This window comes from Schistocerca serialis, chromosome 9, assembly GCF_023864345.2.
Source record: "Schistocerca serialis cubense isolate TAMUIC-IGC-003099 chromosome 9, iqSchSeri2.2, whole genome shotgun sequence".
NCBI classification, from domain to species: Eukaryota; Metazoa; Arthropoda; class Insecta; order Orthoptera; family Acrididae; genus Schistocerca; species Schistocerca serialis.
This window is the reverse complement of record NC_064646.1, coordinates 150,681,080-150,700,471: the sequence shown is the minus strand read 5'-3', so window position 1 is coordinate 150,700,471 and position 19,392 is coordinate 150,681,080.

Genomic DNA, 19,392 nt, shown 5'->3' with positions numbered 1-19,392 from the left:
ATGATGCACATGCTTCTGGACTTTTTAATAACCTTTCTTAATGTAGCACAGTAGTTTTTATAATATTTGGCTGTTTCTGGGTCATTACTCTTTCTTGTTGTTACATACAGTTCCCTTTTGTGGTTACAAGATATTTTTATTCCTTTAGTAAGCCAAGGTTTTTTGCATAGTTTCTTATAATTAGATTTAACTACTTTCTTGGGGAAACAGTTTTCAAATTCTCTTACAAGTGTATCATGGAATAAGTTATATTTTAAATTAACATTGGGTTCCTTGTACACCTCATCCCAGTCTAACTGCTGAAGATTTTCTCTTAAATTTCTAATTGTTGAGTCATTAATTGAACTCACAACTTTGGAGGGTAGTTTTGAGTTACTGAATGGAGCTATGTCATATACTGTAACTAGCTGAGCATCATGATCAGAAAGCCCATTCTCAACAGGGCAAGAATTTGTTTTTAAACCTATCTTGGTCTATAAAAGTGTTATCTATCAATGTGCTGCTGTCCTTTACTACCAGAGTAGGAAAATTAATGACAGATGTCAAATTGAAAGAAACGAGCAAGACTTCCAGGTCATTCTTCCTATTACACTCTTTCAATGAATCAACATTGAAGTCCCCACAAATAATAATTTGCTTTCCCCTATCTGACAGATAGCACAACAAGGTATCCAAGTTTTCCAGGAAAAAATGAAAGTTTCCTGACGGGGAGCTGTATACTGTTACAATTATAAAAGAGCCCTCCTTCAGTTTAAGTTGACAGGCACATGCTTCTATATGTTGCTCTAGACAAAACTTTTTGGTATCTAAGCTTTCTACACAGTGATAACTTTTGACATATGTGGCAACTCCTCCTCCCGCCTTATTCTATCTACTCATATGTGCAGGTAGTTTATAACCACTGATATTTACCTTTTCAATATCGGACACAACGTGATGCTCAGACAGGCATAGTATATATATTACATTATTAGATACAGTGTCATCTAAACAAACCAGGAGCTCATCTACTTTATTCTTCAATCCCGGAATATTTTGGTGAAAAATGGTAACATTATTTTTTACTTTACTTTTCTGAGAATCTACTTTTTTCTTTAATCCACCAATATTTTGGTTAAATATGGTAAAATTATTATTTACTTTCGTGTTGTGATGTGGTGATGAAGTGTAGGCTGAATTTAATGAGACAAGTCAGGATGAATCAGTACAGGAATAGTAAGGAATGAAGAGATACAGTTGAAGTTATCTAAGGCTGTACATACTGCAAAAAGGAGTAGCTCAGTACGAGTCCAGTTGGAGAGGGATGGACATATCTGCAGAACTTGGAACAAAAAACATGGGTACAAAGAAGGTAACTGCAAAGAAACCACGTGTAACAGAAGAAATACCTAAGTTGATTGATGAAGGAAGGAAATACAAAAATGTTCTGGGAAACTCAAGAATACAGAAATGCAACTCATTTAGGAATGTGATAAGTAGGAAATGCAGGAGAGCTAAGTCAAAATGTCTGCATGGAAAAAAAAAAAAATAAAATCAAATAAGAAATGAGTGTTGGAAGGTCTGACTCAATATACAGAATACAAATTTTGGTGAAATGAAAAGCAAGGGTGGTAACATTAGGAGTGCAATGAGAATTCCACTGTTAAATGCAGAGGAGAAAGCTTATGAAAGGTGTACAACTTTTCTTCTGCCAGCTTTTCACCAACATTTGAGGCTTTAATGAAACAAATTGGTTACACATGTATCATTCAAAGTATTTTCCATCGCTGGCCACTACTTTCCCCCATCTTTCGGGCAGTGTACAAATCCCTCGTTGAAAAAATTGTTCATCTTTTGAAGCAATCCACAAATCGATCCAATTTGTGACTACTTCATGAGATCAGAATTGTTGGTGAGCCAGGCCATGCACCATTGATCTAAACAGGTGGTAGTCAGAGGGAGCAATGTCTGGAGAATATGGCGGGTGGGGTAGGACTTTCCATTTTAATGTTTCCAAGTACATTTTGACCTTTTTTGCAACATCAAGCATTGTCATGCTGCAAAATCACTTTATGATGCCTCTCATTGTGTTGCGACCATTTGTCTTTTAATGCTCTGCTCAAATGCATTAATTGCGTTTAACACCTCATAGTACACAACACCTAGCTGATTCCACCAAATACAGAGCATGATCTTGGAGCCGTGAATATTTGGTTTGGCTGTCAATGTGGAAGCATGGCCTGGATATCCCCATGATTTTTTGCATTTAGGGATTATCGTTAAGAACCCATTTTTCGTCCCTGGTCACAATGCAATGCAGAAATCCCTTCTGTTTTTGCCTCTGAAGCAACTGTTCACAAACACACAAACGCTGTTCAACATCTCTTGGTTCCAGCTCACACGGGACCCAAGTTCGTTCTTTTTGAATCAAGCCCATACCTTGAGACGTTTTGAAATGGCTTGCTGTGTCACTCCCACTAATCGTGCTAATTCTTGAGTTTGAGGCGAGTCTTCACTCAGCAATGTCTCCAATTCTGCAACTACAAAAACATGCTCTCTTCCACCACTATACCGGTCTACAACGTTAAAAATCAATGTTCTCGAAGTGTCGAAACCACTCACGACATTTTCTTTCACTAATAGCGTCCTTACCATATGTACTTGAGAGTATTCGATGAGACTCAGGCGCTGCTTTCTTCATATTGAAACAAAACAGTAACATCTCCCGCAAATGATGAGAATTAGGCTCATAAACTGACATTTTCAATCAAGAACAACTTTATGATGCAGACACAAATCGACAAATGTTTGAATGAGATTATGTTGACCGAGGTCCAAGCTAACTGCCCGACATCTGCGATCTGTTTCTTTCGACCGCTATGTACTGTTGTCGCCACCTATCGGCAAACGGTGGAAGCGAAATTGTACACCTTGTAGGTGGAAAGAGTACACTGAAGGCCTCCATGAGGTGGAAGACATGTCTGATACGAATTAAGAAGAAACAGGAGTCGATTTAGAAGATATAGGGATCCAATATTGAAATCAGAATTTAAAAGAGCTTAGGAAGAGTTACGAGCAAATAAGGCAAAATGTATAGATAACATTCCATCAGAATTTCTAAAATCATTGGGGGAAGTGGCAGCAAAATGACTACTGAAGTTGGTGTGCAGAGTGTACGAGTCTGGCGATATACCATCTGACTTTCAGAAAAATACCATCCACACAATACCGAAGACTGTGAGAGCTAACAAGTGTGAGAATTATCGTACGGTCAGCTTAAATGCTCATGGATCCAATCCACTGACAATCATAATACACTGAACAATGGAAAAGAAAACTGAGGATGTGTTGGATGATGATCAGTTTGGCTTCAGGAAAGGTAAAGGCACCAGAGAGGCAGTTCTGATGATGTGACTGATAATGGAGGAAGTAAGACTAAACAAAAATTAATACACTTTCATAGGATTTGTGAACCTGGAAAATGGTGCAAGATGTTCGAAATTCTGAGGAAAATGGAGTTAAGTTATAGGGAGAGACAGGTAATATACAACATGTGCAAGAGCCAAGAAGGACTAATAATAGTAGAAGACCAAGAATGAAGTCTTCTTCTTCTTTCTAGTCTCTACAGCTCATGATGAGCCTTGGCCTCTTCTACAATTTGCTTCCATTTCTCTCGGTCCTTTGCCAATACTCTCCAATTTCTATAGCCCATCTTCCTAAGATCTTAGATTACTCCATCTTCCCATCTGGCTCTTGGTCAACCACGTCCTCTCTGCTCTCCTGGCTTTCCTTGTAATATTCTTTTTGGTACTTCTGTATTGTTATTGCATTTGGCATATTTTCTCTATGTGCTTTTCCAGCTGCCATATATTTTGTTTTTTGTTCATTAATAATTAACCCCATGTTCCTACTAGCCTGTTCGAGAGCTGTAAATGTCCCTTCCATTCCTTTTTGGGTTCTTGCTATTATATCTATGTCATCCGCGTAGGCCAGTATCTGCACTGCTTTATAGAAGATCGTTCCCCTATTCAGAAGGTTTGCATTTCTCATCACCATCTCCAGGGTGGCATTATTGAGAAGACATGCCAGTGCATCCCCTTGTCACACTCCATTTTTAATACTCAATGTATTGGACATCATTCCTCCTATTCTTACACTACCTTGTGTTTCGTTCATTGTCATTCTCACGAGCCTTACCAGCTTTCTTGGAGATTCCAAGTTCATCTAGAGCTTGATATAACTGCTCTCTATTTATGCTGTCATAAGCTGCTTTGAAATCTATAAAGAGTATTTGTTTGTTTTTTTCCAGGATTTGTCTTATGGTGAATATTTGATCTTCCTGAGAAGGAATCCGCATTGGTACGGCCCCGTCTCCCTCTGTATGATTAGGGGTATTCTGTCAAATAGTATATTAGAGAATATTTTATATCCCAAATTAAGTAGTGTGATCCCTCCGTAATTGCCACACTCCATCTTATCTCCTTTCTTATATATGTGACATACGATACCCTCTTTCAATTATTGGGGCATTTTCTCCTCTTCCCATATTCTGGTGACCATTTTCAGAAGGCTTCATTCCAGCTCTCTGCCTCCTTGCTTAAACAGTTCTGCTGGAATACCATCTGTCCCTGCCGCCTTGTTGGTTTTTCAATTTCTTCATGGCAGTTTTCACTTCTTGTATATTTGGTGGGGTTAGTGTTGTTGTCTGGGTCCTCTTCCCCATTCGTTTCTGCTGGATTCCCTGGTATAGTTATTGTAGGGTTGAGGAGACTTTCAAAATACCTACACCATCTTTCGCATATTCCCTTCTCTTCACTTATTATATTCCCTGTCTCATCTTTTATTAAGCTTGTTTTACTATCAAAAAGACCTCCATGCTGCATTCACCTCTCTATAGAATTTTGTTATTTCATTTTTGCTTCCCATGAGCTCCATTTCTTTGACACTTGCTTTCATCCGTTCTATCTTTTTTTTTCTTTGGTGAGTCCTCTTTTTCAATCCTCTGTTTTTCTTTGTATTCTTCTACTATCCTCCTCGTACAGTGTGATCACAGTGTCTTTCTATATGCTTTGTTCTTTTCTTCAGTTACTATTTCGCATTCAGTATCAAACCATGATGATCATACTTGTCTTGTCCCAATTCCCATTATCTCTCTTGCCGATGTCTCCACTGTCTTTTTTGTCACTTCCCACTGATCATCGATATTATTATACTCTCCAATGTTTTCCAGAATCCGAGTTACCTTCTCCTGAAACTGTTCTCTAACTTCCACTGATTCTAAAGTTGTTACGTTATATTTCTGTGCCCTGGGTCAGACTCGGTATCAATATTTGAGCCTCTGAGATTCCTCAAGTCCAATAGGTCCAATTTGTGTCTCAAATCTATCAACAGATGGTCGAGCTGGTTTACTGTGTTTCCATCCGGTGAGTTCCATGTTCCCTTATGTATTTCTTTATGAGGGAACAGTGTTGATCCTATTACCATGTTTCTAGATGCTGCGAACAGTATAAGCCTTGTTATGTTCTCATTACTTGTTGCATGTTTGTTGTGGGGGCCAATTATTGGTTTATAAATTTGTTCTTTCCCCACCTGAGCATTTAGGTCTCCGGCTGTTATTTTAATATCATGCCCAGGGCACTCATCATATACTCTTTCCAAAGATACATAGGATACCTCTTTCTCTTCTTCTTAGGATTCTTCTGTTGGTGCATGGGCATTAATTATGGAATAGTTAAAGAATCTCTCCTTTATCCTGAGTGTTGATAATCTTGGACTTACGGGTCTAAACCCTATTACCAAAGGCTTTAATTGATGGTGTACAACAAATCCTGTCCCCAGCTTATGATTCCTTTTGCTGCAGCTATAGAATATATTCGCCTCTTTCTTGTCTAAAACACCACTCCCGATCCATCTAATTTCTTGTAGTGCTATTACAGTTTGGTTCAGAATCATTATTTGATCCAGCATTACTTTCAGTGCTCCTGGTCGATACAGGGATCTCACATTCCAAGTACCAATATATAGATCTGATCTACGCCTTTTATTTCTCTTCTTCCTTATTTTCCCTCCTTCATTTACTTGTATTCCATCCACTTTGTCATTTTCCATGCCAGATCCGTTTTCCTTCATCCGCCCACTTTACTTTGTAAAAGCTTTGCAACAGTTGTTTTTTACAGAGTGGGCTGTCAACCCTGCATCCAACCCCTACCGGGGGGGGCGGGTGATTTTTAATTAGGGTTTTCTTCCCTTAGCCTTTGGAGACCCAACTCCCAACTGCAATAGCAACTCCACACGGGCCAAGAACGAAGTGCTCAGATTAAAAAGGGTGTAAGACAGGGATGTAGTCTTTCTACCTTACTTTTCAGTCTACACATTGAAGAACCAATGATGAAATGAAAGGAAGGTTCAAGACTGGAATTAAAATTCGAGGTGAAATGATATCAGTGATAAGATTCCGGATGACATTGTTATCCTCAGTGAAAGCGAAGAAGAATTACAGAATCTGCTGAATGGCATTAATAGTCTAACAAGTACAGAATATGGACTGAAAGTAAATCGAAGAAAGACAAAAGTAATTGGAAGTGGTAGAAATGAGAACAGCGAGAAACTTAACGTCAGAATTGATGGTCACAAAGTAGAAGTAGTTAAGGTATTCTTCTACATAGGCAGCAAAAAAAACCATGATGGATGAAGTGAGGAGGACATCAAAAGTGGACTAGCATTGACAGAAAGGGCAATTCTGGACAAGAGAAGTATACTAGTATCAAACATAGGTCTTAATTTGAGAAAGAAATTTCTGAGAATGTATGTTTGGAGCACAGCATTATATGGTAGTGAAACATGCACTCTAGGGAAACTGGAACAGAATGGAATTGAACTATTTGAGATGTGATACTACAGATGAATGTTAAAAATTATGTGCACTGATAATGTAAGGAATGAGGTGGTTCTGCATAGAATTTGAGAGGAAAGGAATATATGGAAAACACTGAAAAGGAGGAGGAACAGGTTGTTATGACATCTATTAAGATATCAGGGAATAACTTACATGGTACTGGAGGGATCCGTAGAGGGTAAAAACTGTAGAGAAACACAGAGGCTGGAATATATACAGTAGCTAATTTAGGACTTAGGTTGCAAGTGCTACTCAGAGGTGAAGAGGCTGGCATAGGAGAGGAATTTGTTGGGAGCCACATCAAGCCAGTTGGAAAACTGGTGACTCAGTAGTAGTAATAATAATAATAATAATAATAATAATAAAAAGTTGACATTATACCAATTATGCTATCAACTACAGGAGTCATACCACACAATATCCACCAGTACATCAACGCAATACAGCTACATCCAAACTTCTACATAAAACTACAGAAACCTGTAATTATTGATACATGTTCAATTACCCGAAAGTTCCTAAATGCAATGCAACATATATCGTATAGTTAAAAGGAAGTCATGCTTGATGAAGGTCCGCGTCACTTTCCATTTTTTACCAGACATAATGTCTGAGAAGGAAAGAAATAATAATAATAATAATAATAATAATAATGTATGAGAAAAATAGAATTAATAATGATAATAACATTATTTTTATTATTTTCTTTCTCAGACGTTATGTCTGATTAAAAATGGAAAGTGACGCGGATCTTGATCAAGTGTGACTTTCTTTTAACTGTGCGGTGTATGTTACATTGCATTTAGGAACTTTCGGGTAATTGAACATGTATCAATAATTACAGATTTCTGTAGTTGTATATATAAGTTTGGATGTAGCTGTATTGCATTGATGTACTGGTGGATATTGTGTGGTATGACTCCTCCATTATGACAGCTGCCACCCATTCCACATCAAACGGTCCCTTCCCTACAGCCGAGGTCTTCGTGGCAAACGAATCTGCTCCAGTCCGCAATCCCTGAACCATTACACCAACAACCTGACAACAGCTTTCGCATCCTGTAACTACCCTCCCGACCTGGTACAGAAGCAAATAACCAGAGCCACTTCCTCATCCCCTCAAACCCAGAACCTCCCACAGAAGAACCACAAAAGTGCCCCACTTGTGACAGGATACTTTCCGGGACTGGACCAGACTCTGAATGTGGCTCTCCAGCAGGGATACGACTTCCTCAAATCCTGCCCTGAAATGAGATCCATCCTTCATGAAATCCTCCCCACTCCACCAAGAGTGTCTTTCTGCCGTCCACCCAACCTTCGTAACCTGTTAGTTCATCCCTATGAAATCCCCAAACCACCTTCCCTACCCTCTGGCTCCTATCCTTGTAACCGCCCCTGGTGTAAAACCTGTCCCATGCACCCTCCCACCACCACCTACTCCAGTCCTGCAACCCGGAAGGTGTACACGATCAAAGGCAGAGCCACGTGTGAAAGCACCCTAGTGATTTACCAACTGACCTGCCTACACTGTGATGCATTCTATGTGGGAATGACCAGCAACAAACTGTCCATTCACTTGAATGGACACAGGGAGACAGTGTTTGTTGGTAATGAGGATCACCCTGTGGCTAAACATGCTGTTGTGCACGGCCAGCACATCTTGGCACAGTGTTACACCGTCTGGGTTATCTGGATACTTCCCACCAACACCAACCTATCCGAACTCCGGAGATGGGAACTTGCTCTTCAATATATCCTCTCTTCCCGTTACCCACCAGGCCTCAATCTCCGCTAATTTCAAGTTGCCGCCACTCACACCTCACCTGTCATTCAACAACATCTTTGCCTCTGCACTTCCGCCTCGACTGACATCTCTGCCCAAACTCTCTGTCTTTAAATATGTCTGCTTGTGTGTGTGTGTGTGTGTGTGTGTGTGTGTGTGTGTGTGTGTGTGTGTGTGTGTGTGTGTGTATACCCGTCCTTTTTCCCCCTAAGGTAAGTCTTTCCGCACCCGGGATCGGAATGACTCCTTACCCTCTCCCTTAAACCCACATCCTTTCGTCTTTCCCTCTCCTTCGCTCTTTCCTGATGAGGCAACAGTTTGTTGCGGAAGCTTGAATTTTGTGTGTATGTTGGTGTTTGTTTGTGTGTCTATCGACCTGCCAGCGCTTTCGTTTGGTAAGTCACATCATCTCTGTTTTTAGATATATTTTTCCCACGTGGAATGTTTCCCTCTATTATATTTGTATCCATAATTTGTGTTATTTAGCATGTTGGATAGTGGGTTCAGAGCAAGGCAGAACCAGAAAGGGCTTAATGAGTCTCCTTGGTATATTCCACACTTAATCTGTATTGGCTGTGATGTGATATTATTTGAATTTGTTTGGATATTAAGTGTGGTATTCCAATTTTTCATTACTATGTTTAGGAACTGTATCAATTTAGGATCTACTTTGTATATTTCCAATATTTGTAGTAACCATGGTTCAAAATGGCTCTGAGGACTATGGGACTTAACATCTGTGGTCATCAGTCCCCTAGAACTTAGAACTATTTAAACCTAACTAACCTAAGGACATCACACACATCCATGCCCGAGGCAGGATTCGAACCTGCGACCGTAGCAGTCGCGCAGTTCCGGACTGAGTGCCTAGATCCGCGAGACCACCGCAGCCGGCTTAGTAACCATGAGTGGGGTACTCTATCAACAGCTTTTTGGTAATCAATGTATGCGTAGTGTAGCGACCTTTGTTTAGTTTTAGCTTGGTATGTCACCCCTGCATCTATTATCAGTTGCTCTTTACATCCTCGTGCTCCTTTGCAGCAGCCTTTTTGTTCTTCATTTATAATTTTGTTCTGTGTTGTGTGTGTCATTAATTTCTGTGTAATGACTGAAGTTAATATTTTGTATATTGTTGGTAGGCATGTTATGGGGCGATATTTAGCTGGGTTTGCTGTGTCTGCTTGATCTTTAGGTTTCAGAGAAGTTATTCCATGTGTAAGTGTATCAGGGAATGTGTTGAAGTGAACTTCTTTAGCCAGAAATTTGCTGTTTTCTTTTCCAGGGGGCTTTCCAATTGTGAGTAGAATTAATTGCTCGGGTGACTTCATGTTGCAAAATTATCACTTCAGGCATTTGTGGTATCATTTTGTATGTGTCTATTTCTGCTTGTATCCACCATGCATGCCTGTTATGTTGTACCTGGTTTGACCATATGTTGCTCCAGAAGTGTTCTGTGTCTGTTATGTTTGGTGGTTTGTCTATTTTAATGTGTGTGTTATCTATTGTCTGGTAAAATTTCTTTTGGTTTGTGTTGAATGTTTGGTTTTGTTTCCTTCTATTTTCACTTTTTTTGTATCTTCTTAGTCGTTTGCCCAATGCTTGTAATTTCTGCTTCTTTTCATCTAACTGCTCTATCGCTTCTTGTTGTGAGATTTTACCCAACCTTTTTCGTTTTTTGTCTGATATTTCATTTCTTATAAATTGTGTTAGCTGTCCGATGTCTCTTCTCAGTTTTTCTATTCTGATCTGTAGCCTGTGTTGTCATGCTGCTTTTGTGGGTTTCTTCTGTGTGTTGGTTGGTTCTGATCTCTGCCTAGTGTGTATATTTGGTGTAGTGAGTGCTCCTACATAAACCAGTAGTTGTAACTGTTCCATAGTTGTATTTTCATTAATTTTGTTGTGTATGATTGTGTTGATAGTTGTTATTGTTGTTTTGACTTGCGGGTTATTTGGTGGTCTATGCAAGAGTGGTCTAATGTCTATATTTGTCTCTTTGTACTCTACATATGTCAGCTGACATTTTTCTTCTATATCTAACATGTGTGTCACTTTGTGTTCTATTTGTGCTTGTTCTGGTGGCTGTCTTAAGATTTCGTTTTCCTCTGATTGTTTAATTGATGCGTGTTGTTCTTTGTTTGTTTGCTCTGGGATGTTTGAGTCCATTACTGTATATTCTTCTTCTTCTGATTGCACATTATTTTGTTCCAGTATTTGTTGTAATCGTTGTTTGATGTTTTCTAATTCTGACTGGGGTATCCTGTTATTTTTTATTATTACACGGATCTGATCAGCTAGTCGTTGTTCTGTTAAAAATTTTAACTCTGGGTATCTGGTAATAAATGTTGTGTATACTTGTGATCTGTATCCAGTTGTGTTGGTTCCTAAGTTTGTTGCTTGGTAATAACAGAACATGAGGTGTCGGTTAACTTCATCTGACCATCTCATCATCTGTCATTGTTTTCCTTCTAGAGTGGTTGCAGGAAGCATATCCTGCAAAACACCTCTATTTGGATTTAAATCATTTTTCGTGTGGCTAGCAGTGTTGTTACCATTGTGGACGGGCATAGGGCTCAAGCGTCGTCCCCGACCATAACAGCGCTTGTCCGAGGCTTCATTAGTTCTGTCCTGAACCAACTAATCGCGCTAAAAGGGGGGTCAGCCCTATTAGTGGTTTGTTCTTTTTGTTGCCTTTTACGACTGGCAGAACATACCGAAGGCCTATTCTTTCCCCGGGCTGCCACGGGGTTTATTATTATTATTATTATTATTATTATTATTATTATTATTATTATTATTATAATCGCGCACATCAGTGTTGTGTGTCTTGTGGAGTCCCGAGAGGCTTAATGTTCAGAGTTTATGAATAAAGCTGTGTTTGTGTGACTTGGGTCAGTTTAGTGTATTACTTGGCTATTACCCAATGGGATCCCATCCTCATCACCAGTTGTGTAGTAACCAAGTAGTACACAAAACCCACCCAAGTCGCACAAACTTGACTTTATTCATATCCTCTGAACATTATGCCTCTTGGGACTCCACAAGATGCAGAACACTAGTGTGTGCAATACAAACTGGAAATACAATAAGAGATTCAGTCAGTGCTGCACCATGCATATATAGGCGCAGACACTGGTAGAAGGTGCGGCAGAGATGGTGTGGCAGAGACCATGCTGTGTGCACATTTCCTGCCGGCGGCGTCTAGTGGCTGGCCCATGCTGATACATTTGGTGGATGATCTGAGTGCATGCATGTGGCAACCCACACTCAGCGCACACATACTCACACTTACACTTACATGCACTAGTAGCGGGATGCAGCAGTTTTATTAATAGGATACTGGGAAAATGCAACCAGCCTACAGGGGAGATAGCTACAAAACACTTGCTCAAACCATCCTAGAATACTGTTCAAGTGTGTGGGATCCGTACCAAATCAGACTATCAGTATGTAGTCTACCTGTTACAGACTACTTAACTTACTTGCTGTACTGGTCCTTCATGATGGGTGTATATCTGCTTTGATATCACCAGTATTTCCATTCTTGTTTCCATGTGTCTCATTTAACTAGCATAACAGATGACTGTGGAATTGTAACTGATAAATAAGTGGCAACACTTTGCTTTTAGTGTAATTTTCTAATATATTCGAAACTAAGTTTCTACATTTTGAGTGTTCACATCACAGATTTTAGCCATGTAATGAAGTGCAGTATTTGCCTTATTGCTTTTATTATATCACAATAATGTTTTATATAAAATTCCTGCTGTTACAAAAGTGGTTTTTGTTGTTGTTGTAATTAAAATTTTATAAATTTGTTGCAGATATTTGTGTCATAAATAACTGAATTATTTAAAAAATTTCTTTGGCAAAATATCTTCTAATTGTACAAATGAATCTCACAAAATTAACCTTAAAAATAATACTTTTATTTAACATTGGAATCACAGGTGAGGTACAAAATGTAATATGATAGTAATGTGAACCTGAGGTAATTCATATCAGTTGTATTTTAATAGATAAACGTCTTTTACTGTAGAAGATTTTTACATTCAGATATAAAAAATGTATACATGTTAACAATAACAAGATTTTAGAGTCAGCTAATTGTATAAGTAGGCTGTGTGACACAAAAATACGTAAATATGAAATATTAAGTGAATTACAGTAGATACATATACAGATACACGTAAATGGACTTCAGCAGTGTTTGCATTGAGTAGGTGTTATTCACGACATTGGTATTGGAATCTGTTGTTGATGTACATGATATTGGTATAAATATATGTTGTTTATGATGTATCTTGTGGTTCTGTATGTGTCATTTGACTCTGCCATCTTACAAGCAGACACTGGAAGTCAAGAAAGGAGAGCAGCACCAATGGTCACACCTTTGTTTGATCTGCAAAGGAGCATTATGGAAATGCAGGAAAACCTAGATTGGCAGACATTTGAACTCTCTCAAAGGACTACTAATGATGGTTCAAATACCAATATTAAGTGAGGAATATACTGCAGCTCCTTACTCATCACTCTTGCAGTGATTGTGAATACAAGAAATTGGGATTGCAGATTGCACAGAGGCATTTAAGAAGTTTTTTTCCTGCACTTAATGCATTAATGGAAGGGGAGAAACCTTCATATATGATACAGTTGGAAGTACCTTTTGTCATGCCCTTCTCATTGCTTTGCAGAGTATGGATGTAGATGAAGACATAGAAGAAGATGTATGAACGAGGCACAGTTCTCTGAAAGACAATGCTGCTAGAGTGACATTGAAGTGACCAACCACAGCTCAAGTTTCAGGATGGGCAGTGATGAATACTGCTCCAAATACAAACTAGCTTGATATTCTCACTTGTAGATGAACATAATGAGCAACGGGACGAGGAGCGATGGTGAAGGTTAATTCTCCATTAAGAATCACTGGACCTGCTTCATCATTGCCAAGACATGTCAGTGAGGTGCAAATACCAAGGTGGCAGCATAAATATATCCTAACACTAACATGGCGAAGACCCTCTTGTTATTTCTGACATCACTTACTTGCCGTCGCTCTGCATGGAATGTTAACCGATAACAAAGATTGTATGGCTGAATACTACTCAGCCTTCCAGAATACTGCAGCAATAGTGTCATCCAAGATAAACTAGATTGAGTCTTTTCTCAGTGCTGGTTAAGATTTCAGTATTTTTGTTTCCTGCTGACCATAATATGTTTCATTTTAGTAGAAAGTGAAGTTACAGATTGTGTGCCCACTATGCAACGAATCCAAGTATTATGTAGCAGTCTTTTAATGTTCAATTAATATATTTTATGTGGGATTTGGTATCAGGCAGTGGACTAAATTATCAGACAGATTTAGTAGAGTAGGATGTCAAACGGGCCGACTTGGGGCAGGAGAGGCACCACAGGACATTTTAATTTCCACTGTCTATACTTATACAAATAAATTCATAAAACTTTATCAGCATGACCAGGAAGGATTCAGGGTTTACATTCATAGCAATGGAAGTTCACACACATAAAATAAGTTTTTTTACATGTGAAATTTCATTGTGTTTTCACTTACTATTGGCTGCATTTGTTGTTGTTGTAGGTACACTTTTCTTCATAAGTAAGGGAGCTCCTTTGATGAATTTTGCACAGTATACAAACCATACTTAGAAGTGTTTGAAACTGTAGAATTTATTTAATTTATGAAAAAATGGGGGAGCTGTTACATTTTAAAAATCATGTGTAGAAAAAAACTCAAATTTTATATTTAATTATCTTAATTTTTATGACCGTTTTTAAAAGATTTGGAAAATTCTAGAGTTTTGCATTAAGGAGTTTGTGTTTAATAAGCATACCAAGTTTGAAAGTAATAGGATATTTATTTTGGATGCTACATGTACCTAAGTACAGAAATTTGTGTTTTGCGGAAAATGGCCGTTTAAGTTTCTGCTTATATTTGGGATTCTTTTAGAACTGTCAAGCACGATTAGCAGGTTCTTTTTCATTTTCTGTATCAGTTTTCTTCCTTTTTCGCATTACCATGATGCACTCCTTTTGATTTTATCACCTCCAAAAATGTTTTATCTGCTTTCACTACACGCTCTCTATCACATGCAAAGCTTTGATACAGTTCACTCCGGGCTTAATTCCCATTTTTCTCTAAAACATATTTCCTGCTTTGCACATCATCATTAAAATGTGAAACTGCATCATAAATATCAATAGCAAGTGCATTTCCTCCCACAAAAATGGGTATTGGCAATCTTTCCCATACCCTTTGGTTCATACTTTCATTTGGGTTTTGGGTACTGCCATGACGACATTTCTTCAATAAGTTTTCATTTGCAAGGTCTGTGTGTATAGTTTTAATGGCTTCCATTAAACCAGCTGATAGAGAATTCCTGTGATGAAGAATATCACCACAAGAAATTGACCTTTGGTAGCCACACCATGATTCACTTCCTTTTGGGCACAATTTGTGGATAGTGTTCTTGTCTGTTGACATTTTGTGGAAGTATAAGGCCCAAACTGCTTGCTTCATATTTTTCAAGTCCCCTGTGTTCCTTCATATTGCCAAACCATAACATTTTGCAGCTTGTTAATTTCTGCATCCGTCAGTCGCCCTCTCCCATTTATTCCCTTCCCATCAATGAACCCAACAATGCACGTCGATAGCAGCAGAGAAAGTATTGATATTAATAGTCCTTTGCTTCACGTATGACAATCTCTGGCACAAATATATACATTCCAATTCTACAAAATGAAATACATTTGCGTATGACAGAATAATGCTCTGCAAGGGGGTGTGGCACTGCATCTTTGTACACTTAAGACCAAATAGCGTGCCCTATATATGTTTTATACATAAAACTGTTCAGGAAGATGTGGGCTACAAAATGAGCATACTTTTGAAACTTTTTCTTAAATTCCTGACGTCCTACCCCCCCTTAAGGATCTTAACCTTGAAGTTTCACTGATGTTAAGGAGAAATTCACATGTTTCCTCTGTCTCTTAGTTCAGTTCATGCTTCGCAGTTGTAACAAAAATTATGTGTTTTATAATTTTTTTATTCTTGACCTCAATTTCAAGCATCCTATTGACTGGGATTTCATCATCACTACTGAGCCAGTGTAGAAGTCTTGTGTCCTGTTATCCAGGTCCTCTAGAACTAGTCCCCAACTCCCAAAGAGTGCATCATTGGAAGTAGTACCAAGGATGGAGAATTTTCTTTTTAGCTATAAAGTAATTCCCATTTTTTAAATTTAATAACTGATACAATTGGTATTTGTGTATGCTCCTGATAACTTGATTTGCTCTGTACTTTGATCTTCTGTCTCAACTTCTTTCTGATCATCAACATACAGATTTACCAGGTGGTTATAATTGAACTTTCCTAATTTGACACATTATGATATGGAAAGTAATTACAGTAAAAGTCTGAAATTTGGTAGCATTAATGTCCAGAGTATGGATTGTGTGATTTCCATGCATCACAGCATCACCGTCCAATTCCAACTATGACCGTGATCAGTCATCGTGATTCATAGTCTCACACACCTGACCAATCGCAGTGTGCTTGTCGACATGTCAGCATGAGCATGGACAAAAGAAGCAAGGCATTACTGGTGAAGTTCTATTATCAAAATAACACAGGGTATATACGACCCAGGACAACCGGGAGATCCGGGAAAACTCCGGGAATTTTTTCATCCAGGAGAAAACAGGGAAAAACCCGGGAATTCTTTAGAATTCCGGGAATTTTTCATTGTTTTAGTTTTCAGTTAAATTTTTGTAATTTTGACTGGTAAGAACCGATACTCTAACAAAGGATATTACTGTATCCCGCTACTGCAGAATAATACTTCAACAATAAAACATAATTGAGAGAAAAAACCAAAATAACTTAAATTGCAAAGGAAAAACGCCATATACAACAACGACACAAAGTGCTCATGCAAGCGTCCGCCAACAGCAAAATGTGTCAAAGGCTTTAGATAGATTGTGCAATGCTTCATAACAACAAATTGCCTCTGATGAGCGTGAAGTCACAACTGTTTAGTGTTTACATTAGATTCGTTTTAGAGTTACGAGCGGGCTCGTGCGCATGCGCAGTTGAGTCGCGTTTGAGTAGTAGATTCTCCCGCTTCTGGCTACAGGAATGTGGCTGTTGGCTGTGCAAGCAGTCGCAGCAAGCAGCTAGATGCTACCGGGAAAAGGGGGCACCAAATTCATATTCTTGAGGAAAAGATCTTCTTTCACAAAGCGCCTTGCATCCAGCGCACGTTTGTCTATCGATTATTCATATGATTTTGAAACGCTTCCGTGTTGGCATTTGAACATTTTTAAACACATTTTAAGTTGATTTCTGAATGAAACATAAGTTGATTTTTGAATGCGTGATGTGTCTGTCAGGAGAATCCTCGTCGCATCTAGAAATAAACTTTCCGCACACAAAAGGGGACGGGGCTATACGTACTGAATGGAGTAAAGCCGAACGGATGAATGCCAATCGCTGTCTGATTATGTGGTTGATTGGGTTTGCGAATGTTTAGCGTTCTTATAGTTACTAGCGAAATCTATAGATTCAGACTACCAGAATGGAAATAAATGACTGACAGGAATAACAGGTGAGAAAGATTACGTATTATCTTCTCGGTATATCCAAGAAAATGAAATTTTGACAGGAAATGTTTTGGCTAGATCGCTATACTAGTAGAGACCAGTAGTACAGTCCCCGGCTAGCAGCCGCTTAAGTTCTATTTTGGAAGTAACGCGGAAAACGTGTTGTACGAACACGTAATAGCGCCTAGCCGGAAAGTAATCGCGGAATAACTAAACCTGTGATTGTGGCAGGGTTTGTGAAGTTAGTCGACGAACATATTTTGACAATGGCAGGAGTAGCTACAGAATTGGTGGTGATAAGATTGTTAGAACGAGGAAGGAAAAGAAACAGGAACATCACACAAATTATGGAGGAATAAGACGATTCCGAATGTATATAAAAATTTCGTAATACTACTTTTCCATCTCATGCTTGAGATGAAATGTGAAACTATTTCCTAACATAAAGCTTTTTGCTTGAAGTAGGCATTATAGGCATTTTATATTGGTACTTCGTGAATTATATTCTGTCTTGTTATAAAAATGGCCATTTGTGCCAAAACAGTCTCGTTTACTTGGTGTGTGTTACAAAATTGCTGCAATATTAGAGAGGCCTATTTTGTTTTATCTAACAGATAGTGACGAAATAGACTTAATCAGATCGAGAAACCACTCCAGTCTTGGGTATTATTTGTGTTAACAACTTTTTTTAGTATTAGATAACGACATTTTGATTTCTCATGTAGCAAAACGTTTGACGGACTTTTATGAGGTAATAGATTCTTTCGCATAAAAGATAGCACGACTTGTAAAGCAGTAGCAAGATTAGAGAGAAAAAAATGCTAGGAACTAAGGATTGAAGAAATGTGTAATTTCTTACTTATCTCTTGTCTTTATTGGTTTTATGTATCCTATATTTAATTTTATATCACACAAAACAGCAAGTTATTAGCTAATAGGCAATAAAGACTGCAAATTTTCTGAAGAGTTCTTGTCCTCCCGATTACAAGTAATCCCATCCGCTATTAATTGCGAGATTTTTTAAAAAGAGGGGCAGGCTGTCAAACGGTTCGACTGGGAGCAGGAGAGGCACCATAGGGCATTTCAATATTTCTACTGTCCTGAATATAGTTTGATGGCGTCCATTACAAAATATACATGTTTCAATTCCACAGAGCGAAATACAGTGATGTACGGTACAAGAATGCTTTATGAAGAGGCGTGGCACTGCAGTTTGGCACACTAAGACCAAATAATATGACTTAACATTTCCTCGAACACATATGGTTTATGTTTCAGACTTTTCAGAAAGATATGCGCTACAAGCTGAACATATTTTTGAAAATTCGATTTTTTTAGTATTAACCCGGTTCGCAAATATTGTAGATCCGGGGCTGATGCGCAGAGCATTCTGAGTTATTTACTTTAGTGATTTTGCTGTTTCCCCCTCGTTTACTCTCACGTCACATGAAAACACGGATATCTGTGGCCGGGAGCTATAAAGGGAATTAAAATGCATTCACATAATTACGGAAGGCTAAAATATGTCATTAATTTCAGATTTGATTTTATTTCCACATTTCTGACAGTCAAACATTTATCACCTTGCCGAACAATGAAGTTATTTTTGTCTGTTTGCTAAAGAAATTTGACTTTTATAGACTTTTTCCGCAGAGGCAGCTAATGTATTTGAAACGAAATGTTTAATTCCACAGTACTGGCTAGTTTCAACTGTTCGCTGCATTTCAAGTGCACGTTTTCATCGTATAGCACATATGGCATTGTGCCATAATAAAGAACCACACCAAGCGTGGTGTCGCCTGTTATCTGCCCTCTCTGGCTACTGCTGAAACGAACCTATTTCTAACAAGTCGCGGGAAAATATTGCGAATATTGGTTTGAAAAACGTTACTTTCAAAGTAAATGTCCTTTTACGCAAGTTGAACTACGCGCGAGAATGTACCATGAATTTATTAAATCAAAGAGCTTTTGACTCTCATTTAAAAATCAACTCTTTGATGACGAGCCATTTAGAAGATTTTCGAACGCGCCTTTTCACCCGGGAGAAAGTGTATTTTTAACTGGGAAATCCGGGAAAAATCCGCGATTTTTTTTTTCCTTGTCCCCGTATACACCCTGC